Source organism: Mus caroli, unplaced genomic scaffold (genome assembly GCF_978045245.1).
Source record: "Mus caroli unplaced genomic scaffold, Mus_caroli_1 scaffold_22, whole genome shotgun sequence".
Classification (NCBI taxonomy): Eukaryota; Metazoa; Chordata; class Mammalia; order Rodentia; family Muridae; genus Mus; species Mus caroli.
Window position 1 is genome coordinate 5,927,321 of NW_028227277.1, and position 15,401 is coordinate 5,942,721.

Sequence of the window (15,401 nt, forward strand, 5' to 3'; positions counted from 1 at the left end):
CACACACACACACACAATAGAATACCCTAAAATATAACCATAAAGCCAAGAAAAAAAATCTAAAATATTTAAGACACTAAATATACAGTAAAATTGAAAAAATCCAAAAATCCAAAAATAAAAACTATAAAACACTCGCCCAAACGCCCTAAAAACGCTTTTTAAAAAAAAACCTAATATTCATAAAAAAATTATATAAATGAACCCAAAAATTTCCATACAGTAAATTTCTTACTTACTGTATTTATCTCTTTCTCTCTTTCTTTCTTTCTTTCTTTCTTTCTTTCTTTCTTTCTTTCTTTCTTTCTTTCTTTCTTTCTTTCTTTTTTCTTTCTCTCTCTCTCTTTCTCTCTCCCTTCCTTTTTTTCTTTCTTTCTTCCTTCCTTTCTTCCTCCCTCCCTCTCTCCCTCCCTCTCTCCATCCCTCTCTCTCACTCTCCCTGCTTCCTCCCTTCCATCCTCCCTTCCATCCTTCCTTCCTTCCTTCCTTCCTTCCTTCCTTCCTTCCTTCCTTCCTTCCTTCCTTCCTCCTTTCTTTCTTTCTTTCTTTCTTTCTTTCTTTCTTTCTTTCTTTCTTTCTTCCATGGGATTTTGGAGACTACTTTTCACTGTGTATACCCTGGAGGTCCTGGAAATCACTCTGTACACTATGCTGGCCTTCAATTAAGAAATACACCTGCCTCTGCCTACCAAGACTGAGACTGAAGGCATGGATCACCACTGCCTGGAAACACTAAAACTCTTAGACCCCCAAAATATAACCCTAAAAATTTTAAGCATATACTTAAAAACACACACACAACACACACACAATCAAATAAAACAGTATAACATTAAAAAAAATTAACTAAACCCTAATAAGAACCGAAAATCAAGAAAAAAAATTAAAATTCTTAATAAACAAAGTAATATCATTTTCAGTGACATTCAACAACGTGTGACATGTACAAATAACCTCCACATCCTGGGTAAACAAAGTCCTATTCCTAAAATCCTCCTCCATTTTTCTGTTCAGATTCTCTGCTCACAGCCCATGCTAGCTAAAGCCACTAACCAATGCTAACCTTGCATTCTGTTCATACCCTCTACTCCTTCACATTGAATGAAACACCATCACTTGATGCTGAGAGAACTTCGTAGTTATTGAATATCTTTCCATGGATTGTCACACTGCCTCCTTCTGTCTGCCTACCAAGGGAGTGGGGACAGCCAGATCTCTTGTCACAAGGCTGACATCCATCTGTTTGTGGAGAACTAAAGTAGTTGCTGAGGGAAGCAAAAACTAGCACAGCATAATTTATGACTGGAGAATACAGGCTTGAAGGTAACTTGGGAGGAAATTTGACCATGTCTATTATGTTTAGAGAACTGATAATGCCAACTTGTCCCAACTCTATCATAGAACACGAGCTTTCAAACAGAAGTAAAGAGCAGAAGGGGAAGGAGATTGCCTTACCAATAGTCAGAAAGGTCTGGCTTTGGCCAGGATCATGGAAACTGCTTTGCAGTGGCCCTTGTGCTGGGATCTCAGAGATTTCCTGGACAGGTTCTATTATCTGAAGTTTGGGTAGACTCACAGGTGTTTTGGATTGTGTGACAAACATACTCATCTACATCAGTTCTTCCAGGAATATGTCACACATGTTGATCTGAAGAAAATTTCAGAACCCATCATTCCACTGAAATGCAGCTCCTTTTACCTCACAGGAAGTACATCATTGGCCAGGAGCAATGGGAGGAGCTTTTACCTTTCCAGTAACCACTACAGCCAACACACATAAAGGAGACAGTGGGGTCAAATACATTCCATACTCACAACAGATTTATACCTAAATGGCCACATTTCAATTACTCAAGAGCCGGGGGAGGCATGTGGATCCTAGACAGGTGATGACATGTCTAGACCCTTGAAGATGACATCTTCTATTTTCAACAAATCAGGAAGACAGGAAGAAAGCAAAAGCATTCAGTCATGCTACCTTCAGGAGGCACAGTCCTTTGGCAGAGTCCTGTCCATTCAGTCAACTGCCCTGAAGCTGAAGCAACTGCAAAGCAGCACCTGTCCCATGCTGAAGTCATGAATCTCAGCTGGCTGCTCTCCCACAGACACTGTCCAGTGTACATCAAGGCCTTCCCTGTACAGAGGCTTTGAGAAGTGGTTCTGAGCACAAGGCACTACTACCTTCCTTCTGAGGCCTTTGGGGTATGCTAATGTGAACTGCTATTGGAATTTAATGGGCCAGTGATGTGTATCACTCATGATGGAAAGCTCTTCCTAAGCTCTCACAAATTCAGACATCTACACCCCCCCCCTATATTCATCATGCAGATCAGGAAAACCTAGGAAGAACCAGATACTGTTACATATTTTCCTGTCACTTAGATGTTCTATGAATTCTTAACAGGAGGGAGAGCATCACATTTGTTGTCCTTAAATACCCTAACCAAAGCTCATAGCTTTGCTGCTGGTTAGTAGTTACAGGGAGGTAAAAGCATCTATCCACTTAAGGATAACACATGATAAACATAAAGAGTATATAGCACAGGAAATTTGATGTTAACTTCTAACTGTCCTACCACAGTGAGTAATCAGAGATATAGGCATGGAACCATTTCATGGAAGACAATTTGAAGTGTCTTCAGGTAAAACAATGTCCAAGCAAATTTATACAGAAGCAATAATAGTTTATAATAAACTATGTTCCCATTCCCTCCTTTTATATGTTTTCTAGACTATCTGGCATTGCCTTTTCAAACTGTTCCATAAAGATCCAAGCAATACATATCTCGTCACTACAGTGATAATTGTAGTAACTGATGCTGCTCAAGAAATTCATTTACTGATAATAAATGAGGCATTGTCATTTGGGTGTTGTAGAGTGGGCATGGAGTCAGGAACTGTGGAGACTCTGTGACCTCATTGCTGAATCCAGCAGAAGAGAATGTTTAAAGGGCTCTGTGGAAGGCTAGGGGCTGTGGAATGACACAGAGACAGAATGGCTCATCCCGACCCAGCTGCCTGCCTCCATTTTTGGAGTGAGAACAAACAACCACAACCAATCTTCACCTTGTATCCTGGCCTCTTGTGATCTCTCTTGAGGTCTTCTATCAGGGTGAGAAATCTTTGTCAAATTTCCAGGCTGAACTTCTGGGTCTTGGTGTTTGTATTGGGCAAAATAAACAGGAACTGCTCCAACAGGAGCAGAGTCAGGATCTGCTCCACAGAGTGTGACTGAGGCTTCAGCCACTGGAAACAAAGTCCTCAGAGTTTGCCGAAGGCCTCGTGAGGCCCATCTGCTTCATCATACTGGAACTGCCTGAAGCACTGGAGGAAGGCTTCACAGGCTTCCATATTTCCAAGGCTGAGTAGAGGATCCCTGTGGGGCAGAGTTAACGGGTGCTTCCATTTTTCCCACTGGACGGCTCTTTCTTGGTCCTGGGGCCTCAGGTCTCAGGTGTTTCCTTGGGCCTTCAACAGGGATGCCACCTGCAGCAGAGAGGAGGCCTCCGTGAGAAAGGAGACACGGGAGTGATAACTAACGTGTATATATATGGTTCCTGTCCTTTCAGCGTTCAGAACCTGATGCCAGACAAGGTCTCTTCACCAAAACATAAGTGTACACATCCAACTCTGCACAGAGATGTCAAAAGTTATACGAAGCATGCCCACAAACCCTTTTTGCAGACTCCTTGAAACTGTACGTAATAGTAGGTTAGCCACTGGCCTGTGTAGCTACTGAACTTGGAATTAGTGGAAGATGGAAGCTTTTATTTTTATCCCCAAGTATGCCTGCAGAATGTTCTCTGCTATTAGGTAGCCATGTTCTGAGCAGTCCCATCGACTGCAGCTGGGAACACCTATCCTTCTGCAGAGACACATGACTAGAACACTGCCTCTTAGGATAAGAGTACAGTCTGTTCTCACATAGGGCCCAGGTTTCATTCTCAACACCCACACGGTGCCCACAACCATTTGTAATCAAGTTCAAGGGGATCCAACAAACCCTTCTATCCTCTCCAGATACCAGGCATGCATGTATGTATATAGTCAGTCATGCTTACAGGAACATAAAACATCCATACACAATTATAAGATACAAACATTAAAACTTTAAAAGAGGTGCAGGCATCTAATCCCACTCCTCACACAATAATGGTATCCAAGTGTTTCCAAATGAATGGAGGTCCCCAAAAGGGGAACAGCTACAGTTTCCCTGAGAAAGCCCTCCAGCTTTGAGTGTCCATTAGTAACCTTTGCAGTGAACCCTTCCTCTCTTGATCTTGTCACACCCACTAAGTGGAATGACCTCATGCCCACCTCTACCACTTTGTCTTTGCTATAACCTTCATAAGTTTTTCTCGAAGGGGAAAAAAAAAACACTATATGAGGAGATGAATGTCATAAAAAATATCTCAGGAGTTCCTATTGTGAAATCAATACTCAGTTCACTCCATATCTGGAGACAGTGCCTATTCTAAACATCCCTCACACATCTGTGTGCTTATCTTCCACAGGAACTTAGGAGAGAGAGAGTAGTATTATTCTTTCCCTTTGGTATGATGAGGGTAGAGGTAAAAAAAAAATCTTAGAGTCACTGAATTCATTGAAAGTGCTCAAAGACTGGTCTCACCAGCTTTCAGGGCTTGTGCCTACTGTGGCATTGGAGAGATTCTTTCTCTGGCTGGATTTCAACTTCTGCCCTTGTACCCTTTTTCCCTCTCCCCCTCAGTGACTCTTTTCCTTCCTTCCTGTTTCTGTTCCCTTTCCTAAAGCAGTTTCTTTTCTTGACATCTTCTCTAAAAGACTGGCCATGAAAATGACCTCAACCCCATTTCCCCTGTAACATTTTCTTGCAAACGTGAAGAGATACCTAGCCTGTGCATTGGTGACTCAGAAACAACTATGAGCCTATCTACAAGGAGCCTGAAAGGATTATAGTATCCAGGCACATGGAAGAAGAAAAGCCTCTATGGAACCCTTAGAAGATTCTACTTTCCTTGATCTAGATATCTAGGCTTCCAAATGAAGCCCTCTGGGTTGGTATCACCCAAGAGATGAGCATGTGATACATATCCATGATGTAATTTGAGAAACATATATATGTTTACATATAAACACTTAAATGTATACAATGCTGAAATCATCTACAAGCTTACTTAGTGCAGTCATGGTTTACTTCATAAGACTAAGCAAAGCATTACAAAGAAAAATTGGGGTGAAGTGTCTCAAAGCTCTGGGAGAACAGATTAGTAATTTTGTTGTTTTTAAAATAAGTACCTTATTAAATATTTATAAGATAGGTGTTAGACTCCATATTTCTGAGACCCTAAGCCAAGAAATCTGTTGGTAAGCTCTGTCCCAGCTCTTTAGTGGCCAGAAACCCTCCTCCCTGTGATCCTAGGTCAAAGGCTACATGATTAATTAGATCACACATTAATAGGTACTCTCCTCTTATGTGGTCAACATGAACATTTCATACCAAGCTGCAAACCCTTATTTCTCATATCTTGTATCCCCAAAATAAGGATTTAATTATTATAATTATTACAATTACTATTATTAGAAAATTACTATTATTACTACTAATAATAAAAATAGTAATATTATTATTATTACATTGTATGTATGAGGAATATGTGAGAATATGGCTGTACAAATGGGTTGTGGTGCATGGGATGACTAGAGGGTGGCTTTTGGGAGTCTGAGTTTCCTTCCCACTACCAAGGTTTTTTAGGATGGAACTAGGTACACAAGATTGCACAGTGAGTGCTTTTACCTCCTACCACACACATTTGAAACCTAGTGCTCATTATAATTCACACCATTGTTTTTACCATGACACTGCCTGACTTCAAGTCCTATGAGCCCTCTCATTATAACACACCGCAAACAATGCTTCCCCGGGCAGGTTGCAACCTGTCCCTGACTCCTAGGTCCCACCCACCTGGTCTCCATCCTTCAAGTGAATATCCAAGCTTCAGTTATGCCAACTGGCACTCTCTATTGCACATCCTTTCTCCTGCCTCCCCTATTCACAGGAATTTTCAAAGACCTATTCAGAATCATTCACCTCACCTTATACTTAGGTACTTCATGAACTGGGGCTACCAAGAATGAATATCTTCTGTCCTTTGCTCCTAGACTTGACTGATCTGCTGTCTCCCTTTGTCAAATCTCTCCATGCATCAAACACCTCATGGTGCTGGCCTAACAGATCATCAGAAAAGAATCCCTTCTCAGATAGCTGCCTCCTTTCCCCAACAGACCTATTTAGTAATGCAAAGAATCTAGCTACTTGTTGCCTATGGCAAGTTTTACTGACACTTCAGGGGTGGGGTTAGCCAGCATCTATCATTTGAGCCTGCAAGAGTCAGATGAGGGTCTGTCTAGCAGCTCATAGATAATCCCCCTCCGCCAGACCACCACCAATACACAGATTTCTCCACTTTGTGCTTACTTTGAGTAACTCTGGAAGGAGCTAGATTTTTCTCTCTGGAATCTCTGTCCCTGACATGAGAGTCTAAGACTCACTGCTGTGTCCAATGCTGAGAGAAACAAAGGAGTTGCATTCTTCCTCACACTGGCTTCAATACAAGTTTCATATTCCTTAGCCACATCTACCTTTTGAAGATCCAATTGACCATATGTCACCTTCAGGAGGCACCTTTTGTATACACAGCTTAAGAAAGCTGGGTTTTAAGGATCAGTGTGGAAAGGCCTAGTTCCCTGTCTCCTGATTAGGTCAGGGTTAGTGAGGTCAAGCAAAGGCAGGGAAACCACACAATACTGTATGGAGCATAAATGTCTTCCTTAAAATTTGAATAAGACATTGGAACCACAAAGACTGACAGTATAACCAGTAAAATGGTACTAAGACAGAATAATTTCAGCACTTAGAGGGCAGAGGCAGGAAAGTCTCCATGACATGGAGACTAGCCTGATATGTATAGTGAGCCCCAGGCCTGCCAGGGCTCAATACTAACACCCTATCTGTCTCTGTTAGGTCTCTCAACTAATTAGGAGTAGTCATAGCCTCCTTGTAATTCTTTTTTATCTTTTTTTTTTTTTCATTCAGTCTCATAGAAAAAACAAAAAGACAGCAGCTTGTTGTAAGATAAAACTCAAAGGTAAAGCTTCCTGATAACTCTTCCCATGTAGACTTCAACAGTGCTCCTCAACTCCTCCCAAAATACTATACGATTAAACTGGCATTGAACATGTACTTGAATTATCTGCAAAGTTTTAAAGAAATTTGGAAAAAAATGTAAAAACCCTAAGATCCAAATGAAAATGCAAGTACTTATGTTTCGAATCTAAGTCATAAAAACAAGATGATCATTGGCAACTATGAGTGCTTATGTTAAACAAAAAGAGTGTTCAAATATATGCACATACACACACATCCATATATATGCATATAAAATATGTTATATATTATATACATTTTGAATATTAAATATGTTAACAAATATATAATGATATATATTGAATATATGTTGTATATTATATATATAATATAAATTTGTGCGTTCATATGTGTAAGGTTTGTGTGTGTGTGTGTGTGTGTGTGTGTGTGTGTGTGAGAGAGAGTTAAAGTGTGTGTGTTTGGTTTAATGCATGTGTGTAAGCCAAAGGTCAGATTGATTCACTATCAATATCTTAAACCATTATGGAAAAAAGAGCAATAATTCTGAAACTATTTCCAATAACTAGGAAAAAAAAAAGAAGCACTACCAAATACATTTTATAAAGCTGGTATTACTATGATTCCAACAATCAGAGGATACAACAAAAACTAGACCATTTTTCCTGATAAACACAAAGGCAAAAATAATGTACAAAATACTTAATAATCAAATTTAAGAACACATTAAAAATACCCTACCCATGGTCAAGTTGACTTTAACTTAAAAATTCCAATCAACATACTTCTAGAGCAAATATAACAGGGACAGAAATCACAAGATTATCTCAATAGCTGAGGTAAAGGACATTTCGAAGTTCAACATCCATTCTTGGTACGAACTCTGGAAAAAAATATGGATAGAAAAAAGATTTCCGTATAAACAACTCCATATAGGCTATATTCAGCAAACATAGAGCCAATTATAATCAATCATATAAATTATAATATATAATTTTTTATTATATTAATATATTAATAATGGTTAATTAATAATTGACTGAGAATATATTATTATATTAACAATATAATTAACAACATACTTATAATATAGGAATATGTTATGGTAAACCATATAAAAATCTCTATGTAGGCTATATATAGGAAAATGATAGCCAACAATAATAATTAATATAAATTGTATTATATGTATATATTATATATTTATATATTTATATTATAAAATTTATAATATGTACTGATTACATAATTATAATTTATGAATAATAGTATTATAATGTTATAATAATATTATTAGAATATATTAATAACATTAATAGTATAATTATAATAGAGAAATATGATAAACCATATAAAAATCTCCATTAGGGTATATGTAACAAACCTATAGTCAATAATCATAAATCATATAAATCACAATATATTAATATATTAATAATATATTCTTAATAATTAATTGATCATACAATAATAATGTGTGGTTATAATATATTATAGTAACATTATAGTAATATGATATAGTAATAATATAATTATAATATATGATTATGTTAAAATAAAACATATAAAAAATGTCCATTTAGGATATATGTAACAAACCTATAGCCAATTATATTAAATCATATAAATTACAATATATTTATATATTACACATTTATATAATAATATTTATTTAATAATTTACTGATAATATGATTACATGTTGTTTAAATATAGTAATAATATAATTAATTTAGTGATTGATAATGTAATTATAATATGTAAGTGTAACATAATAAACTATATAAAATTTCCTTACAGGCTATATGTAATTAACCTATAGACAATTACAATAAACTGTGGAAAATTGAAAACATTCCTTCTAAAATCAAGAAACAAAGCCATGTACTCTTTCCAGTAGTATTTAATACATTGATTAGAATCTTGCCTAGAGAACAAGGAAAAAAAATAATAAAAGTGATTCAAATAGAGAAATTTGAAGTCACATAATTTAATAATAAATAGCATAATCTGACATGAAAAATTCCTAGAGACCTTCTAGAAAGCTCTTAGATCAGATGTATAAATTCAACAAAATAATGTATAGTCAGGATATAAGAACTAGTGTTTTTTCTATACCAATAATATAATTAAAAATATAATTATAATATAAAAATATATTATGATAAAGGACAAGTTAATCAGGAGGGGAGAACTCCATTCATTCCAGATTCTTAAAGTTAAAGGAAGACCTGGGTTTGGGGTATTGTGCTGTGATGATTGCAGCATTCAAAAACTAATACATGGAAAACTGCTGTGACTTGGAAGCCAACCTGGACTGCATTGTGAATACCAAACCATACAGTCTTAAAAATAAAATACCTAAGAATAAATCTATCCAAGTTGATGAAAACTGAAAAACATTGTAAAAAGAAACCAAACACATGAAAATGGGAACATTTCCCACTACTTAGATTAGAAGATTAAGATTGTGAAAATGGCATTTCTGCCAGAAAGTGTCTGCAAGGTTAATATAATCCTCATCAAAAATTCAAATGCCATTCTTCACAGAACTAGAAAAAGAAAAAATAAAAATTCATATTTAAATACAAAACATCTCTGATTTTCCAAAGCAATCATAAACAGAAGGAAAATGCATAGATGGATCACAATACTCAATTTATATTTCCACTAATATGATAGGCAGGGGTGGTGCATGTCTTCAATCCTGGCACTTGGATGTTAGATCCCAGTGGATTTCTTAGTCCAAGGCCAGCCTGGTCTACAGAGTGATTTCCAGGACAATCAAGGCTACACAGAGAAACCCTGTCTCCACAAAGTAAAAAGCAACCACAACAACTACAACAAATCCAGTAAAGAGCTATAGTAACAGTCACATGCTGACACAATAAGGAAAATCCATGAACAAAATAAAGGATGCAGAGGTGAACCCACAGCTACAGCCATTTTGTTTTCACATTGCTGTTAAAAATATTCATTGATGAACAAGAAAATGTCTTCAAGAAATGGTAATAAAACCAGAAATGTTGATGTGGATAATCCCAGTACTTTGGGAGGTAGAGGTAAGAAAAAAAGGGATTCAAGATTATTCTGTGGATAATCCCAGTACTTTGGGATGTAGAGGTAAGAAAAAAAAATGGATTCAAGATCATTCTTCACTACATAGCCTGTCCCCAAAACCCCAAAACAAAAAGTAAACAAACTAAAGAGGAAAAATAAATGGCGCTGGCAAAAAATTGAGTGTTTATATGTCAAAGAACAAAACTAAAACTGTGTCCCTCACTCTGTCCAAAAGTGTTCAAAATGGATCCATCATATTTTTGTTTGTTTGTTTGTTTGTTTGTTTGTTTGTTTGATTTTTGTTTTTTCGAGAAAGGATTTCTCTGTGTAGCCTTGGCTGGCCTGGAACTTACTTTGTAGATCAGGCTTGCTTGGAACTCAGAAATCTGCCTGTCTCTGCCTCCCAAGTACTGCGATTAAAGGCATGAGCCAAAAAGCCTGGCTGGACCCATGATCTTAAGATGACACTTGAGCCGGGCGTGGTGGCGCACGCCTTTAATCCCAGCACTCGGGAGGCAGAGGCAGGCGGATTTCTGAGTTCGAGGCCAGCCTGGTCTACAAAGTGAGTGCCAGGACAGCCAGGGCTACACAGAGAAACCCTGTCTCGCAAAACCAAAAAAAAAAAAAAAAAAAAAAAAGATGACACTTGAAACCCAAACTGCTAAAGGAAAATAAAATTACAATATCCCACTTTAAGCACAATCTAGGAGTTTCTGAAAAGGACCCCAAGTAGCAACTTATTTTATGTTTATTCAGCAATAAAGAATAAAAAATTTAGTAAACTAGATGGGGAGGGAGGTCAGGTTAAACGAAGTAAGCTTAGTTCTTTTCTGTCTAAGGTCTGAGGGAATTTAAATTAGTCACATATAGCTCAAAAAATAGTACAAGAATTGACAAATGTCATTACATGACAGTAAAAGATTCCAGTCTCCAAAGGAAGCAAGTGGCAAAGGAGAATGAAGAGGGAGCCTACAGGACAGGAAAAAGTTAAAAAATAAAAATAATAACTTTGCCAACCACATTTGTAAAAATATTAATCTGGACAAATCTATAAAGAACCTCAAAACTTAAGGAAAATTATCTCATCACTGGATGGGTTAATGAGTTAATAGATAATACTCAAAACAGAACATACAAGTCACCAACAAATACATGTTAAACATTCAACATCTTTAGCTATCAGAGGAAGACAAATTAAAGCTAAATTGAGATCTAACAGCAGTCAGAACAATTACTATCAAACAAACAGCAATAAATACTGGTGAGTATGTGGGGAAAAACATTATATATTGCTGGATAAAAACCTAACTACTTCTGGGCTGTGGTGGTGCATGCCTTTAACCTCCTACTAGGGAAGCAGAGGCCTTTTAGTCTCTGTGAGTTCCATGACAGCCTGTCCTGAAGAGAAAGTTCTGGACAGCCAGTACTTCTCAGAGAAACCCTGCCTCAAGGATGAAAGGAAGAAAGGGAAAAAGACAACCAAAGGAAACCAAACTAGCACATTAGCTATAGAAATTGCTATTTGGAAGTTAAATATTTTAAAAAGTAACTAAAAGGTAATAATATTTAAATTAAAGCTGTTAGAACTACCATATGAAGAAGGCACACCAGTGGATTTATATATAATTTTCTTCACTATTTATACTTGCACACCAAATGTATAAACTATAGAGTTTTATGCATCTATGAAGAAATAAAATTTTCATTATACTGGATGGAACTGAGTCCTTTTGTCTGGTCACTGAGAGATTAACCTTGCTCCAGTGTGAAAGTGCATAAGCAATGCAAACTGGACTTGTATTTTTTATCTTTTTTTTTTTTTTTTTGGAGGGGGTAGGGCAGATGGGTGGGGGCAGACCTAGGAGTACTAGGAAGAGACTTTGCTTGGGGTTCATGACATGAAATTAACAATAATCAATAAAAATATGAAAAAAAATCTGGACAGAAATATAAATCATAAGATTGTTAAGAGGGAACAATCAAGATCCTTCACGCCTAGGATCTGAGGCAATCTAAAACACAGTCACCAAGTAACTGGCCCATCGTTATGAGGTTAGTCAGCTTGGCTACCTCGCACCCAGGTCATGCCCCCTCCGTGTTCCCAATCAAGCCATTTGCTTTCATTTTAGTTCTCTTGTGTGTCCATACTGTCAAGGGCGAGCCTTGTGCTGGTTGTCATCAGAGTACAACTTTACCTAAGACAGTTTGTTCTTTCCTTGTTATGGTGGGTTCCAGAGAGAGAGGTCAGCGTGTAAGTATTTCCTACCAGGGAACATCTGTTTACCAGGCGACCTCAACCGTGCAATTTGCATCCTAAAGTTAGTAAAGTCACAGGCTCCATTGAGGTCAAAGTTTGCTTTATCCTTAATGCCACAGTACTGTCTGTCTGCTTGCAAGGCCCCTTCTCTGAGTAATAAACGACCCCACATGCTAAACTCCACTCCACACATCACCGGCCCGACTCTTGTCTCCTTCCCAATTCCCAGAAGCAACCTCATCTCCCTGTTGTCAACCATCCAGTAGCCACTCAGTCTTCAGCAAAGATAATGATGATGCAGGAACAGTCAGCTTCGCTGCCTTCTTCCCAATTTCAGGTCTAACAGGGACTCTCCTGTCTCAGGCACCTCAGGAACTGATGCTACTGGGAGTGGGAGGTGGGGCGCTAAAAACTAGTTCCTTTCCTCCTAGACCTGACTGGTCCCTTGTGTCACGTTCTGCTCTGGAACTTCAGAGCTCCTCAGATCGGCCATATACTGGCTGGCCTCAGCTTACCCCGAGGCAAAGTCATTAAATAATTAGGTTTTGAAGACTGCTCCAGAAATCTCTCCCCTTTGCCATCAGTAAAGGGTCTTGGAGCTAAGAAGGGTCTGGCCCAATAGTCACACAGACTTAACAGCTATCCTGTGCTGAATCTGAGCCTGCTCAGAGATTGGGGTACAGCAGTAAATATCACTGATCCTCTCCTGATAATTATCTACCACCTGAGGATAGAAAGAAGTTCCTTTCCCTGCCATCAACCATCCAGATCTCTGCTTTGCACTTACTTGTAGGTGACTGGCTCTCATACAGTGGGCTTGGACTGAGTTCCATGTGGCTTCCTCAGGTTCTTTTGTCTTTTGAAGCAAAAAGTGAGCCTGCATACCTTCAGGAATCACTCATTTCACAAGAGTCTTCTACAGCTAAAATGACCTTGTGAATGTCCACTGAAGAGAACTGAGCTAGTGGGGTCAACAAAAGGTCAGATTCAGCCTTTCTAATTCTCTGATGGAGTTTTCCTCCTGGAAATATGAAGGGCAGACACAGGGGCCTCCGGAAAAATCTTTTAATATTTTCAACAAATTTGTGTTTGTCTCTAAAATTTTCTTAAGCATTTGTTATTTTTATTTTTTTTAAAGGAGCCCTCCAACAGAAACTTTTGGTGGGGAAGATGTAATATTTTAACCTTTCTTTCCACCTGTAAGTGAACCAGCAAAACCCCCTACTTTTTTGTTTCTCCAGAATTTAAGGTATAATTAAGGAGTTCTTTAGTTTGCTAAAGACTTCAAAAGTGGCAATTTTGAACCATAATTGACTTTCGCACACAGGGTGAGATGATGACGCCTTGTTCACCTTTATGGAAAGGAAGTAGACAGATCTCCTTAAGTCCCTAGGGCCCCTTTACAACAGTTTGGAAAATGTTATTTACTTATCTCTGAATTGAATGAAAAGATGTATTTTCAATAAAAAGTATTTTCCCAAAAGATAGATGTTGGTACAAAAGATCTATAAACTGATTTTTTAAAAAGAATCAAATAGTATACAAAGGACAAATATGAAAGATTTCAAACTCGGAAGAATTTCATTTTGAAAGTATGGTAAGAACCATAGAGTTAATAATCATGAACACAGAACACAACATGTAGCAAACAAAAGTACAAAGTACACTCCAATAGGCCAGCAGGCATAAAATTAGGGAATGTAAGGATCTTTATAATGGAGTACAATTCCTCCCCCATTCTCCATGGAAACAAACAGACTCCCTGTTGTCTCCAAAGAATTTGAGTAGGGAATCATCCAGCATCCTTTCTCATCCATTTGATTAGAGCTGACTCTAACACCTGCCAAGATTCCAGGACAGGAATATTGGACTCCCTTATCCACTTTGGTATGTGTGTTTCCAGTTAGTGTTACAAATGATCACATCCTTAGACAACTAAAACAGAGCGTATCTATTCTAGTACAATTCCAGAAGGCAGAAAGTGTAAAACTCAAGGGGTTAGCTAGTTTTACTCATGCCTGGAACTGTTGTTGGCAACCTATAGGTTGCAAGTCCTTGTGACACTTTCACAGGAGTTGTCTAAGACTATCTGTATGTCAGATAATTATGTCACGATTCCTAACACTAGGAAATTACAGTTATGAAGTAGTAAAAAAATAATTTTATTGTTGGGACTCCCCACAGCATAAGATAATATATATTTGTAGGAATTGCAGCATCAGGAAGGTGGAGAACAACACTCTGGAACCTTGAAGACCAAAAGCATGCTGTGCCTCCCAGCCTTGCCTTGGCATCAGTCTAAGATCTGCTTCTGACTCTGCTCTTCTTGCTTCCATTTGTTTCTTCTGATCATATGGGGATAACCTACATAGTATAGTCAAATGCCCTATCTGAGGACATGATCAAATCCATTTTGTGAAACAATGTGCTATAGTATCATAAGGACAGGGCTGTCTTTGGGAGCAGTGCTCTTCTGCATTCCTCTGTGTGCTTTGATTTCTTTAATTTTTTTTCTACCATGAAGTTATTGTTCCCTAGTATTATTTTATTTTATTATATTTCATTTTATTAGATATATTCTTTAATTAAATTTCAAATGTTATTCCCTTTCCTGGTTTCCCCTCCAAATACCCCCTATCCCATCCATCCTCTCTCTACTCACCAACACACAAATAATAGTTCCCTGTCCTGGCATTCCCCTACACTGGGGAATGGAGCCTTCTCAGGACCAGGAGCCTCTTATTCGTGTCCAACTAGACCATCCTCTGCTTCATATGTGGCTGTAGCCATGGGTCCCTCTTTATGTACTCTTAGATTGACATTTTTATTAATATTATTATTATATATTTATTTCATTTACATTTCCAATGCTATCCCAAAAACCCCCCACACCCTCCCACACCTACACACCCATCCACCCACTCCTACCTTTTGGCCCTG